General features: G+C 42.0%; 1 protein-coding gene across 1 annotated transcript in view; it reads right to left on the bottom strand.

Annotated features, from left to right (window-relative positions):
• Positions 1-12,828, bottom strand: part of FAM3C (FAM3 metabolism regulating signaling molecule C) — a 29,173-nt gene extending 16,345 nt beyond the window's left edge. Inside the window, exon 1 of the mRNA XM_080363631.1 lies at positions 12,757-12,828. The gene's annotated coding sequence lies outside the window, so the exon portion shown is untranslated. The remainder of the gene's footprint in view (positions 1-12,756) is intronic.
• Between the last annotated feature and the right edge of the window lie 1,286 nt (positions 12,829-14,114).

Here is a 14,114-nt window from a genome sequence, read left to right as displayed (position 1 = left end):
TATAATGTCTATTAATGAAGTACTAAATATCCATTAGGAATATGGTACTTAATTTTAAAACTTTTAAACAGATTAAGCATGTAAAAAAAATTAATTAACTGAAATTAGAATTTACTTGGAAACAAACCACTTCAGGCAGTATACTACCTCATTTCCTCTATTTTTATCAGTGTAATAAGAAAGAGCCCTCAGTTACTTTCAAAAAACACATGAGGTGTTCAGACAAATAACAGTCTGTAATCAGTACTTCCCTTCTGAATAAATAACCACACTATTTCTGAATTCGTGTTTTGCTGCATAACTACTTACACTTAATATGGCAAAATAAAGTCTACTGGCATTCAGGGATCTTACTGGATCATCTACACTAAGGCTGAATTTGAAAACATAATAAATACCATTCTAACTGAAGTGACCATCCCACACTCCCATCACAAAAGCTACAGCATCACTAACACTGTAGTCCTATGACATGATTCTCAAAATCAACAACATCATCTTCAGAAATTATTTGTAACACTATCATTATCAGAAGTCAGGATATGCAAATCATTTGGAGAAGATCACCAAAACCCCCATGTAGTTTTCACAGTGTATGTTAGGCAATAAAATTTGATATTACACAAATAACCTTTTGCCTTAAATCAGTATCTGTAAGTTCAGCCATTTATGCCCAGATTCTCCTTGCCAAAGATACAGTCATCACGCGATGCTGCCTGAAGTGTCCAAGAAAACAGTCAGCAGAGAAATAAACAGGAAAATAGACAAGTACAGATATACTTAGTTCTACTCCATAAGAATGTGAGCATAAATATCATCAGTAAAACCTGAAAAGCAGAGAAATGTTTCTGAATGCTAAGACTGTACTACAAGGGAAATCTCATAGCATATTATGGGCATAATATACCCATTAGATTTATATCCACATATGGCATATCCATATATAAAATCCATTTTATCTTCTTTCAGTGAAAGACTACTATTTATCTGTCTTATAAAAAAGCAAAACCAATCTGCCATGGCAGACAAACTCCTTTCATTTAAAAGTCTGTGAACAGAATTATTCTAAGCTCCTTTCTCTCTTCTCCCCACCCCCAGAAATACATCAACATTAAAATAAACACCATCTGTAGTTTGAACAAACACAAGTTTGTTTCAAGTCAGTGCTGGAAAAAAAAGTTTCCTCTTTTTATTTGACTATAAACAAAAATACATAAGGAAGTCAAAGCATGACAGCAAGAATATGAACAAAACAAAAAACCAGAAACTAAGTGAAACGATCACACCAGCCAACCCTGACTGCAGGATGCCTTTATGTGAACACTCGCATCCACCCATCTCAGTAATCACTATTTGTTGCAATCAACAAATATCCAACAGATACGACATATTAAAAAAAAAAAACCTGATTTTTTTAATTAAAGACAGAACAGTAAATAAAATACGACCGCCCATGAGCCCTTATGAATACTTATAGACCGTTACTCCACATCTTTAGTATTAGACCTCATTATTAGAATTACGAAAGTGATATAAAAATGGATCTGGGATTTCCAATAGTCCTTAGTTTAGGATCACTTAAAAACAACGAACAAGCACAGGTTCACAACTGAGCTTGCACAGACTCAGATGTACAAAAACAATATCAACAACATTACTTTGATTGCTTTAGGAATGGGCTAAAGAAAACATAGGCAGAGCAGAACCCTATACAGATGAAAAGGCCAAGGAGAGCATCATGGAACAGACAACAGAAGTGATCAACAAGTCTCAAAGTAAAACAGCTGAGTTTGGGAAGCATTATATTGTACAATTGTGAAACATGGAGTTTCTTTTTCTGCAAATGGTTTTCTTGGTGCAGAACTTAACAGGTTTATTGGTCAAGGTCTAAAATTTGGACAATGGAAAGAAACAAAACAAATCCTTCACATGCAGCATCAAGTGCCTTTAAACAAGAAGCTATCCACAGAAGAACACAAACCAAGTGCCTTCAGGTGTCGGTTTTCCTCTATGTCAAGAAAAAAGAAAGTTATTACCCCCCAGGACAGGCTAATAGGAGAGACATGTCAAATTGCAGGTTTATATCTATCATGGACAGCAGTAAAGGTGTTTTAAGTCAGACCAAATTCTAGCTACAATCAGCTTAGTCAAATATCTGCACATGGCACATGCATTCATTCACTAGATTAATATCACCATGAATTTCAGCTCTTCTATTAAACTTCTGATATTCCTATGTCATCAAAGCAATCTTGTGCAACTTGTCATAAGGGTGAAGGAACGTGCCCTCCTGGTCCCGTTATCTCACTCAGTGCTAAAGGTCTGGACACGTCTTCTCTCAGCAACAACCACACATGTCAGAGAGCTTTCTGAACCCCACTGCCCATCATCACCAACTCACACCAGCCAGCACTCTGGAGAACAAGCAATGGCAAGATGATCAGACCAGTGATCTCGCAAGCACAGCAAGCTGTATCCACATCCTGAATAAAGAGCACAGTAACACCAGGAGGTGGTGATCTACAGGTTGCTAGTGTCAGTCCTCCTGTCAACAGCTGGCTGATATTGTTCTTGTAAGGCCTGGCTGATGTGAACCTGCAGCCTGGCTCAGCCAACCAGCCACACTGGTCCAGCGAGATCGTACAAATCCAGTACGCAGAGCTGTGAAATACTGAGTAGCAGAAAACAAAGAAAGGAATGCTTTTTTTGTTAAACTGAGGCATAAAGTTTCCTCTGAGCTGGCAGAAACTGATGGCCTCACTGACAAAAGTAATGGAAAACCAGGAGACAGGCAGAGAGCTGGTGCTGCTGTACTAGAGAGCTGAGAGGTTGCTCTTTCAGCACAGCCCAGTGCGTGGGTCATGCAGCCCCTCAAGAATAGGAAGGAAAAGGTAGACAGCTCACGAGGAAAGGGGAAGGGGAAGTTGCAGGTTAAAAATCCTTTTCGAATGCCAGCATGCCATTGTTCAGTTCCCTCGTGGAGTTGCACATCTATCCATGCAGAAAAGAGTTATTTATTCTGGATGCAAACTACTAGGGTGTAGATTTGTGGAAAGACAGCTGGGAGCTGTGGTTACTGGTTGCTTTTTTCTGTTCCACCCATCCTTGTGCACTGTATTTTGTCCCAAGGCAGGGGCAATTTCCAGATGTTGCGATTTCCAGTGCTAAAGCCTCTCCACGTAGCAACTCCCATGATAGCCCAAAATGCTATACATGGGGCAACACAAGAAAAGTAGAAGAAAAAAAACCAGCAGATTACAATGAAAATAATTTTTAAAAGGGAGAAAAGGGCTTTCATCCACTTCTTTACCACTCACTTTCAGTCTTCAGTGGATTTTTGGTTTGCTGCTCCACTTGTTGATTAACTTCTGTGGGGATGACAGACACAACACAGAGCTGACAAATTTAGTACGTATGTCCACATAGCTACTATATGTATTCTGATACATACTAGAATTAGCTTCAATCAGCAGAGCAGAAGACACTTACTTTTAAAAGTGGTCTGTGTCTCTTAATGGAACCCTGCCAAGTACTTCACACAGGGAACTTATAGTTTAGGAAAACTATGAGCCTATAATCCTGCCAAGCAAATAATAACCACAATTTATTAGATGATATAAAGTTTCCAGCATGCCAAGATTGAGTTCTTTCCATGTTCATATATTAGACATGAAGGTCATTGACCAAGTTTTCTTGCTAGAATCAAGGTGCAAGAGGAAACTGTATTGAGGTGAGGTAATGGATAAAGTAACACACAAACAGTTCAGTTCTGAACTGAATGCAATTCAATTCGGTCAATTCTTCATCAGCTTTGCTCAACGCTCTTGCCCAGAGATGGTGCTGTGGGACACATGACATGGGCACAGCCTCTGCCCCACGCATGGTGCCTGAAAGCTTTGGTCACTTGCAATGTATTAATACTTCTCTTTAGAAGAGTTTTTCAAATACAATCATAACAAATGTTTTTATGAATAATAACAGAATGTGTAGATTAGTCTACATAATTCCCAAGATAACAGTATTTCCATTAGCAATTTGATAGCGTGAGGAGATTATACTTACAAAATGGGCACACAAAAACAAGCAGAGACGAGAGGCAAGAATTTAAAAGGTCAAGGCAATTTTGAATTCTGACCTTAGTTGATTAGAAAAAGGTCCAAAAAATCAGCAACAATATTTAATAAACCAGAAAGTAATACACGTCAAAACAGACATCAAGCTTGGCAAAACAGGCAGCAGTAATGAGGAAAAGAATCCAAGAGATTATAGCAGCTCTCTAGTATCAGTGTCAACAATGTGATAATGCTGCAGAAGTGTGATTGCTCCTTGTGAACTGCACCAAGGGGACTGTGCGTGTGAAACAAAAAACAATTACTGTGCTCTGTCTAAACAAACAACACTCTGCTCTATGTGCTATCGAGACTTTTAACTGAGACCCATATGTAGTTTTTCCCTAAGTCTATCTTAAAGGATAATCTCCAAATGGAAGCATCTAGATAACAATTACATGACCTAAATAAAACAACTAAGGGCTAAAAGAATCAGGTTTGCTTTGCGAAGAACTGTGAAAGCAAAGAGAGCAATAAGGAACGGACACTCTTTGTCTCTTACCTCCAAGGCGTATTTAAAGATTATTGTAAAAGATGGTAAGATGGACTTTTCTCAATATCTGCTGGTTGCTACTTATCTATTTGTAGGTAATTTTTCAGCTACAAGGATAAACGAAATACAAAAGGTGGCTGTAAATCATCTTAAAACTCTGGAAAAATACAAGAGACCTGTTTTCTTAACCTACGTAGTTTATGAGGTGTGAGTTAGTGCCTCCTTCAGTCTTAACCCCGTATTTCTAAACTATTATATGCAAAACTATACCCAGATATGTAATACTAAATCAGCATCAGCCTAAGATGCTTTGAATTAAATTCACAGTGGGAATTTTTTTCCTCCCCAAACAGGATTTAAAAGTTTGTATAACTTCAAAATGGTCAACACATTACATGTGGTTTTATCTGTATTTACTATCTGTTAATATGCACAACATTACCAAGTATATAGCAATGCTATCCACAGCATTACCAAGCACACTGTATTAGAATTAGATAAGCCCTCAAAACTACTTAGTACCAACAGGGGAAAAAAAAAAAAAAAAAAAAAGGCTTGAGCTTTTATTTTTCTTTCCGAGCCACAAGTAGATTAGGACAGTGGTTGATTTTTGCAGCACAAACCATCTTCCTCAACGATTAGCAGATGCATTCTTTTTCCTGTCAGAGAACAACTTTAAAAAGTCATTTTACCTTTTCATAACTGATAAAATGCAATCAGTGAAACAACATTTTGTTTAATCCAGCTTCTGTTAATAGATATTTCAGTCTGTTGTTTTCAAGCAGTTCAGTGTGGTGGTTTTCTCCTCAAAATTACACAGTGAATCAGATATGTCAGGGACAGCATTAGTTATTCTTATGCAACCTCTGGTTTTAAACCAGTGGTTGTGCCAAGCTGAATTACATGTTATGGACCAAACAGCTGAGACAGCCAAAATCATTCCAGTTCTAAACTGGAGAAGGAATCTAGCCTTCTAATATAATTATTTTATTCAAACACAATATGCATTTCCTTACCCAGACAACTGTTTATTCCTTGCTAGACTACATACAGTCTTTCCACTACATTTACAAAATTCATTTAATTTGAAACTGCTGAATGGCAGACATACTAAAGAATTACATCTTTAAAAAGATAAATACTGTAGTTCAGTTTTATTGTATAATCGTACACCATTTAGGTCTTCTGATAAGACAGGCTATGACCCAAGTAGTTGTTCCCTATAGGCACTCCTATATCTATATGAATTCCTTGTGGTAATGGCAGAACTCTACAAATGCGAAGGGTTTGTCCACACAGAACAACTTACAAACTTGCTGATATATATTTTTTTTCTCCTTTGAAACAAATACTACCATGAAGGGTAATTATTAACCTCTTACAAAAATGATACCACCCAAATTGTACTCTTCCATATACATGTAAGATTCACCTTGGTATTCTGACAACACTCAAGCGTTATTTTACTTCTACGAACTGCAAGTGAAACCAAAACTCATTTCAAAATTAAAAATAGGTAATTCAGCTACTGTTGCATGTCCTGTGTTGCCAATACTATGTGGTTTCACTTCTACAAGAGGAATGAGAAGCAGCATTACTCTGCCAGGGTGTTTTGATACTTGATGCGCAAAACAAATGTTTCCCAAATGATGTGTCGAGTTACTGACCATGCAGGCTCTTGCTAGTGGCATCCATCCAGTACTTTCACCTTAGGCAACACACAGACTAGTCTGTCTCACAAACAGGAAAATTCTCCTGAATCTTGGGAAGCCCAAGATAAAAGTAATAAAGCATTCCTCCCAGTGAGAATGCAACTCAATCCACATTCCTTTTGCAATTAAAACAAGAATTAAAAAATCCCACACTACTAAACCTCATAAGCAGCCAACCCATACTTTGGATACTCTTCCAAAATATTACACAAAGTTTACTGGTCCATATATTTAAAAATGGAATTTAAATTACAGTCCCTAAAATCCATACTATTTATATGTCATGAAGTTAACTGTACCACTGCTGCTGATGTACCTATTAAAGAGAATCTTAGTCCTGGTATTTCATGGAGTTGGATAAAATCACCTAGAGAAATTCACCTAGATAAAATCCTCAAGGACGCATTGCTGATCCTCATACACCCACTTGCTTTCAAACTTAATCACAAAGAAGTTCATAAATCTCACAGTAGAGATTTAAGAGAGAGAACTTTAACATTTTCTTCTGACAAATGATGAACAAACTATTTGGTAATTGAAGCACTGTGGCAATTACTACCTGTTCAAATGTTCAAAACCACCACTTTGTTTTCTATATATTTTTTTTAAGAAACAAATTACGACCTTGATTTCATAAGAGAGTCTGTTAAGTCTTTCCACGACAGGAAGGAGTAAATAAAGCTTTGCAATGCATTCATCTGCAAGATCACCAGGTCTCACTCGTGACAAGATGTTGCCAGAATCCAGTTCCAAATGCACAACAGCTTTCATATATTTGTATCAATAAAAAAACCACCAAGCCTGTTGTCAGAATAATGTATCAGCACTATACATCTTATCCTGCCCTATACAGCAATAGAAATACCATACAAAAATTTATGGGTCTGAAGAATGTACATACAATTACTATGACTTCATATAATCACACAGGACCACTGCAGAAATGTATTTGAGGCTATGGTTACAGCATCTCACTGCACACTGGGACCCATTTTATCTGAAGTTATCAAGCAAGCAGAGTAGGCAAGAAGCATTACAAATACTTTCTCTATAGGTCCAAGTTCACTGCAGGAAGACTAATCTGCTCCTTCACACTATTCTTCTCCCCAATCACAACCAGATTCTAGACAGTAGCTTTAAGATGTCAGAATGAGATTATCTTCTTAGAAGTGATATTCACTTACTGCACAGACCACCACATCAACCTCATCACAGAGCTGCACGTTGAGACCACAGACATAGCCAGGCACAGAGCTCCTACGCACTTTGCAAAGCAGAGAGGATCAAGGATACCCACAGCAGCAGGGGACATCATCACAATGCTGCTGCCAGAAAAACTCGACGCTACCAAGCATTTAAGCTTCTTTAACAAGAGTTTAGCATGATCTGAGGCTGTGTATTGGAGAGGAGTAGCTCAGTAGTAAGCTGATCTCAGCAGGAAGCCAGGATGTACCTCTGGGGAAAGTCCTCCATGATGACCACCACTGCTCAGAGCACCGCTGGCATACCTCCCTTCTCTAGTTCTAAGGGATACAGAAACCCCTGCTCCACCAGAGCCCTTTATCCTCCTCTCATCTCCCACATGAGGCAGCACTTCGGCAGGACCTTGGCCCTTTGCAGGATAAAAAGAGCGTGCCGCTGACTGAGTGGAATGCCCAGCACAGAAAGCGTTGCCCATCAGCTCTGGGGAGCAGCAGCACATCAGGCCCAGCCCGCAGAAGGGCCATGGTGTGCAGACAGGACACCACAGAGCGGGATCGCGCTGCAGATACGCTGCCAGCGGCTCATAACCTCCATGTTGCGTGGTGCACCCAGCATCGCAATGCTCCTGGGGTACAGGTGAGACATTGCTACAGGTCCATACTAGCACTGGACAGGCCATCGTTTGTGTGATAAGGTGGAAGATGCTCAGACACGTCAGTCACATGATCCTTAACAGTTCTAGAGTGACTCACTTCTTCCTTGTTGCAGCAAAGAGACAGCAACAAAAACTGCAATCTCTAGACTGGTTTCTGAGCATGAAAGGATGAGAACAAAGATTCATAACATACCTCCTGTCTGGGCGCAATCTTCCAGCAACCAGTACCAAACACATAAGCCATATCTGAGAAGAATAAATTTCACAGCAAAAAAATAATTCCAGAGGCAATTAATTATATTTTTATGTGTATATATATATACATATATATATACTCTGTATACTTAAATATTTAGTTAATAATTGGTACACAGCACACTAAAACCCACCACAGCTATCTTTTTTCCTTTGAAATTCTAAAATCTAAGGCTCATCATAAGTGGGAAAAATCAAAAGTTATGTGGGATAGCAAGGTACTGTATGTAATCAGCTATGGAGAATTTTTCCACATTAAGTGCATGTAAAATACTTTGAGGAATGGTATCCCTCAATGACAAAAGCGTGCTTACCACTGTGAGCCTGCCACTGAGACCCCATACACAGCTGATAGACAGGCACTGACATGCAGTCACTGTATGCTGTAACAACTCCTGATGTTACACCTCTCTGGATCATGCTGTTGTAAAAGAAATTCACTAACTATTACAGAAATTTCTGTCATAAACTTCTGCCTGAATCAACTCAAATGCAGTTCCAAAACCATTCAGATGTCAGTGATGTTCAGCTGACCAGCAAACAAAAAGTGATGGCAGCTCCCTCAACCACCTCACCTGGTGCTCACAAGAATATCTGGGCAGATCCAAAAGCAGAAATAAGTGCCTGGGAGCAGGTCAGCAGCTTTCTGGCAGCGGTAGTACAAGCTTATACCAGCTTAAATGTTTGTGAAATGATGACTCAACTAACTGATGATACCAAAACAGACAGAGAAAAAAACCTCTTTGCTACTAGAAGATGGCTACTTTCTCCTCAGATAAAAGAAAACCAGAGAGAGAGTGGGAGAAGGGGTCAACCAGTCACAAGAAGAAAGCAAGTCGTACGAAGAGAGGGAAGACTGCTAAGTGTCATCTATTTTAAAGTTAATTAAGATTTTAACTGGACTCTCATGAGAGCTACTATGCTTTTGTACATATAAACACACTCTGCAACTTTCTGCCATTAAAACTGACTCAACAGCAGTGCAGATTAAATGCAGAACAGAATTTACTATAGCAGCTCCCTCTGTCCTGATAGTCATCAGAAACTTCTCCCTTCTCCCACAAAGTCTCTTCCATATCCTCTTGGCACTGAGCTCCAATAAAAGCTGGGAAAAGCCAAGTTGCAGTTTTGTTTGCAAACAAATGTAAACTATTTTTGTATCACAGGTATATGGTGCTGTATATGGGGAGCAAAAATAGTTGAAGAACAATTCCAAAAGAGTAAGTATTGACAACTCCCCATGAAAACTTAAGTGTGACTGCACTTCAGATAGTCTTGGTAAAATAAAATTTAATCTTGCCATCAATGACTTGGACTACTGAATAGGAATAAGCTTTTTTAAATTTGTGGCTAATGTCAAGATGCAGGAAGATGCAAAAAAAAAATTAGAGGGCAGAATCAGAAATGCAAATTATATTTAAAAAAAATATTTTAAGAAAAAAAAATCCTAAAGCCCTCTAAAGGATGCATATACCATTAAGAAAAGCATGAGGAGGCTATGCTTGGATTCATGGTCAAACACAACATTTTAGATGATGAAGCAGGAAGCCAGGTCACAGATGCTTTAACATCCATCAGAGTTGAAAATTCTGGTGCTAAGAAATGAGGTTTCTAGCAGCAATGCCAGTTTCAAGTTATTTCCTCATCACTGCTTTTTTGTGTTCCCACATCACCGGGCCTCAGGTCTAGACAACACTCAGAAGCATGAAAATTTATGAGATAGGTGAGCTCACCTGCCACGTTGCTCCAGCCCCACTGACCATTTCTCCAGCCCCAGCCACACAACTTCACTCGCTAAGGAAAGCTAACCCAGCAAAAGAGAGCTGATAAAATTTCTGCCAGACTAGCAGACTTTTTATGAGGGCCGGGAAGCAAAGCACAGCAGCATCAGGCTGTTAGATTTGCTAAGAAATCTCATGAAGCCTCATTGTAAGACTAAGATTTCTGACACGGTTGCAGATAACATTTTTGCTAAAGTAATCTTGAGAATTTATAGGCAGTCTTAGTTCCAGATCAATGTGAGAATTCCCAGAGGGATCCTTTTAAACCGTGAACCAATTACAATAATTCCAGTGCTGTTGACAGCAAAATGGTTGTCACAGGATGGCATAGCTAGGCGCTGGCACAAAAAACATGCAGGTTAACAATAATTATGCCTTAAATTCTAAACTTTCCCAGTATATTTTAGTGAAAAACTCAAAACTGAACATATCTATCACTTACATTAGGGCTCATAGAGATACTGATTGCTGATATAAGTGGTAAGATTTATACTAATATGTCAACCCTCTGACTTTGCTGGGACTTCAGGTTTAAAAAAACAGAACCTAAGTTCTATATTAATAAGAACTTCTCTTTGAACAATTTAAATCTTAAGGAACAAGTTCTCTGTGTCTGCTGCAGATTCATCTTATGTACACCTCATCTTTAGGCTACAAACCAACCTATAAGCAAACTGGTATTTTTGCAGCTTACATAGTACCAATTAATTTTATGATCTTACAGAAAGAAAATCCCTTCCCCATATAGCTTGTTAATATTCCAAACAAAACTGGAAACTACACATTCAGGAGTTCACTTTTTAAGTATTAGCTTGCCAAAGTTCCATTAAATTCTCAAAACCTATCTGTATTATCATTCTCTTCTTAAAGCACTGAGAATTCTCATTAAATGTAGAGCACATACGCCCTGAAGCACTCGCACTGCACCTGAAGAAACTAGGCAGTAACTTGTGGGTACTGTGAGCTGACTTGTAACTATGCACTCTGCACTCTAACTGGGTGAAATGGTCAGGACTGCTGGAAGGAGAAGGAAGCAATGGCCTGCAACAAACCAGCTATCAGCTTGTGAAGAGCCTACCCGCAGGCTTAAAGCAAGTTACAGAACTTGTTTTGCCACACAGACAACTAAGCAAACCAACAGATGAAAGAGATTTCTTCATACTTAAAAGAATCCCTGTGGGGGATATGTGCTAGTGAGGACATTCATACCTTGATTAGTTTTGAAAGCTTTAAAAAAAAAAAAGAAAAGACTGTTGTGAACAGTCATTAACCGTCCACTTCTATTTGGGTTTTGTTTGGTTGAGATTTGTTTGTTTCTTTTCCAAAATAATACTCCTCCTATTAGTATTAAATAAATACTTCGTTAAGAGAAAAGGACCTGTCCGCTAGGTTAAGCAGCAAAGAACCACCACAGGCTCTAAGCCTGTCCGTCATTATGAGGCACACACATTACAAAGAATACCCGGTATAGGTAGAGATCTCTACAAAAGTCTGGAGTTACTATGGTATAATTTAACCACTTTTAAATGTGAGAAAAAGGAAATATAATCGGGCGAGTTACACAGCCCCTCAGAGCAGCTCTGGCAAACAATGTAACTTAAGACACGGCAGCACTTACCCACCCCCCAAAAAAAGGCTAGAATTACTGTATTTTTTCCTGCTTCAGCAACTCAGAGGCTAGAAACCAAAGGAACACAGGCTGCTTCAACAAGTATCTCGCTGCAAATCTGAATGCAAAGCACATTCTCTTTCCATATCGGTTCACGACTGTTCTCTGTAACGGTGTATTTAGTGTTTTAGTTAAACAGCACTTGAGCCTTAAAGCGCATCTGCCAACGGCCGGGATCTGCTACTGAGCAGCGAAGAACAGACTGGGCAAACACTGACAGCAGCACCGTCTCGGTTTCGCTTCGCTAAGCCACTTGTTTCAGCAGCAAGAGCTGCCTACACCGCTCACACTTCACTTACTTCACCGGACCGGGGCTCCGCCGAGCGCCGCCACCCCGCGGTGCCTCCCCTGGCCCGGCCTCCGCCGCGCCCAGCGCACCGGCCGCTCGCACACCCGCAGCTCCGCCCGCACCGCTCCGCAACCGCCAGGCCGGCCCTCGGCCCCCTCCCCGTGCCGGCCGGGCCGACGGAGAGGAAGGGCGGGGAGGGGAGACCCCAGCCCAGGGGAACGGGGGCGAGGGGAGGAGAGACCCGCTGCCCCCTTGCCACTCCGAGGAGCCCCGGGGGACACGGGTGCGCCCGGCTCAGCTCTGCCCCACACGCGGGGCTCCTGCCCGCCTCACGCACCCCAGCGGCAGTTCCCGGGCGGGCCGGGGCCCGAGAGACGCAGGGACCCCAAAGAGGACAGGGCAGGGCAGGGCCGGGCGGCTCCAAGGAAGCCGGGGGCGGGCGGGTGGCCGGCGCCAGCGTGCTGCCCCGCGCCGGGCAGAGCGATGCGCGCCCGGGAGGCAGAGCCCGTGGCAGGATCCCCCGCGGGAAGGGCAGGGGCTGCCCGCCGCCTGCCCCCCCGCAAAGCCCCGCAGAGAACGCGAGCCCCTACCTGGGCTGTGTGGCCACCGGCACGTCGCGCAACGTCCCCGCGTCCCCTCAGCGGCCGCGCCGCGCACGCAGCCCCGGCCCGCCCGCCGGCGACGGAGCAGGAAGCCGAGCGGAGGCAGCGGGAGGCGCGGAGGCGGCGCGCCCGCCCCCTGCCGGTGGCGGACCGGGCCCGCGGCGGCACCGCCCCGCAGCCTCGCCCCCTCGCCCCCGCCTGCCGCGGGCGGAGCGCCTGTCCCGGTCACACACGGTGGGCGACAGGCGCGGAGTGTGCTCACGCTGTAGTCCGGGCGGCCAGAGCTGGTGGCTCGGTCCGGCGGCAGCGGAGCCTCCCCGGCCGTACTCTCGAAGCCGGGAAGAGGCCGGTACGGATCAGCCCTGGCTGGCACAGCGCTGGCGCCCCGCACGGAAAGGGCTGTGTTGGACCACAGCTGTTCGGTGAAGGCTGGAATTAAAAAAATCACTTACGCATGAACATCTGCAGTCCCGCATCCACAAGGGAATGGCTGAGGGTGCTTGATGTGCCCAAAAGTCAGTGTGGTGCCCTGGGACGGGAGGAACTGGGAGACCGATTGAAATACTTACGCTTGTTCTCTATTTTGACTTATTTTTTCACAAACACGCCAGAAGTTATCTTCTGTTACTGAACAGAAAATACATTCTCTAATTTAAAAACAAACAAACACCCCACACATTTTGATCAGTAGGGAAGACCTGATGTGTTATCACATTAGAAGAAAAGGTACTTCCTTTCTCTTCATTATCCTTAGCTGTGCTGTGACTGCTGTTCCTTTTTCCTTTCCTTTTTACATTTTTTGTTTCCCACTGGTGTTCCTCTAACCCCACCATGAGCTGGCATAGATAGGGAGATAAACTGGAAGGGCACTGTTGTATCATGTGGAAGAAGATTTCTGTTGGTCTGACTCCCTCAGCTGGGCTGTTGCTGGGTGGGCACGGGAGGCCCTGGGGCAGCACACGGACAGATTCAGTCAATTCCACTATTGCCAAACCACAAAGATAATTTCTTTATAACATCAGAGTGGCACTTCTCTTAGCAGAGAGCAAAGCCACAGCTAAAATATAGGACATATTGCATATCATCAAAGTCAGATAGACAAAAGGAAGTTTCTATGTCTTATTTTAGCCACATCTGGTCTACAGATCTTTCTTTTAATGGATTTAAATTAAAATACTTTGCTACCAACTGTTCTGTGGTATGGGATAGTTATTTGTACATCAATCGAGTAATTTTTTTAGCAAATTCTCACAAGACATTGACGTTTCAGATATGCTGCAATCTCACAATGAGCAAAGAAATACCCAGTGGGAGCATTGCTCAAGAAAAGAAAGTCTTTATAGCTT

The sequence above is a fragment of the Nesoenas mayeri genome (assembly GCF_963082525.1).
Source record: "Nesoenas mayeri genome assembly, chromosome: 1".
Lineage (NCBI taxonomy): Eukaryota > Metazoa > Chordata > Aves > Columbiformes > Columbidae > Nesoenas > Nesoenas mayeri.
Note: the sequence above shows the minus strand (reverse complement) of the source record. Positions and strands in the feature narration are given on the sequence as shown.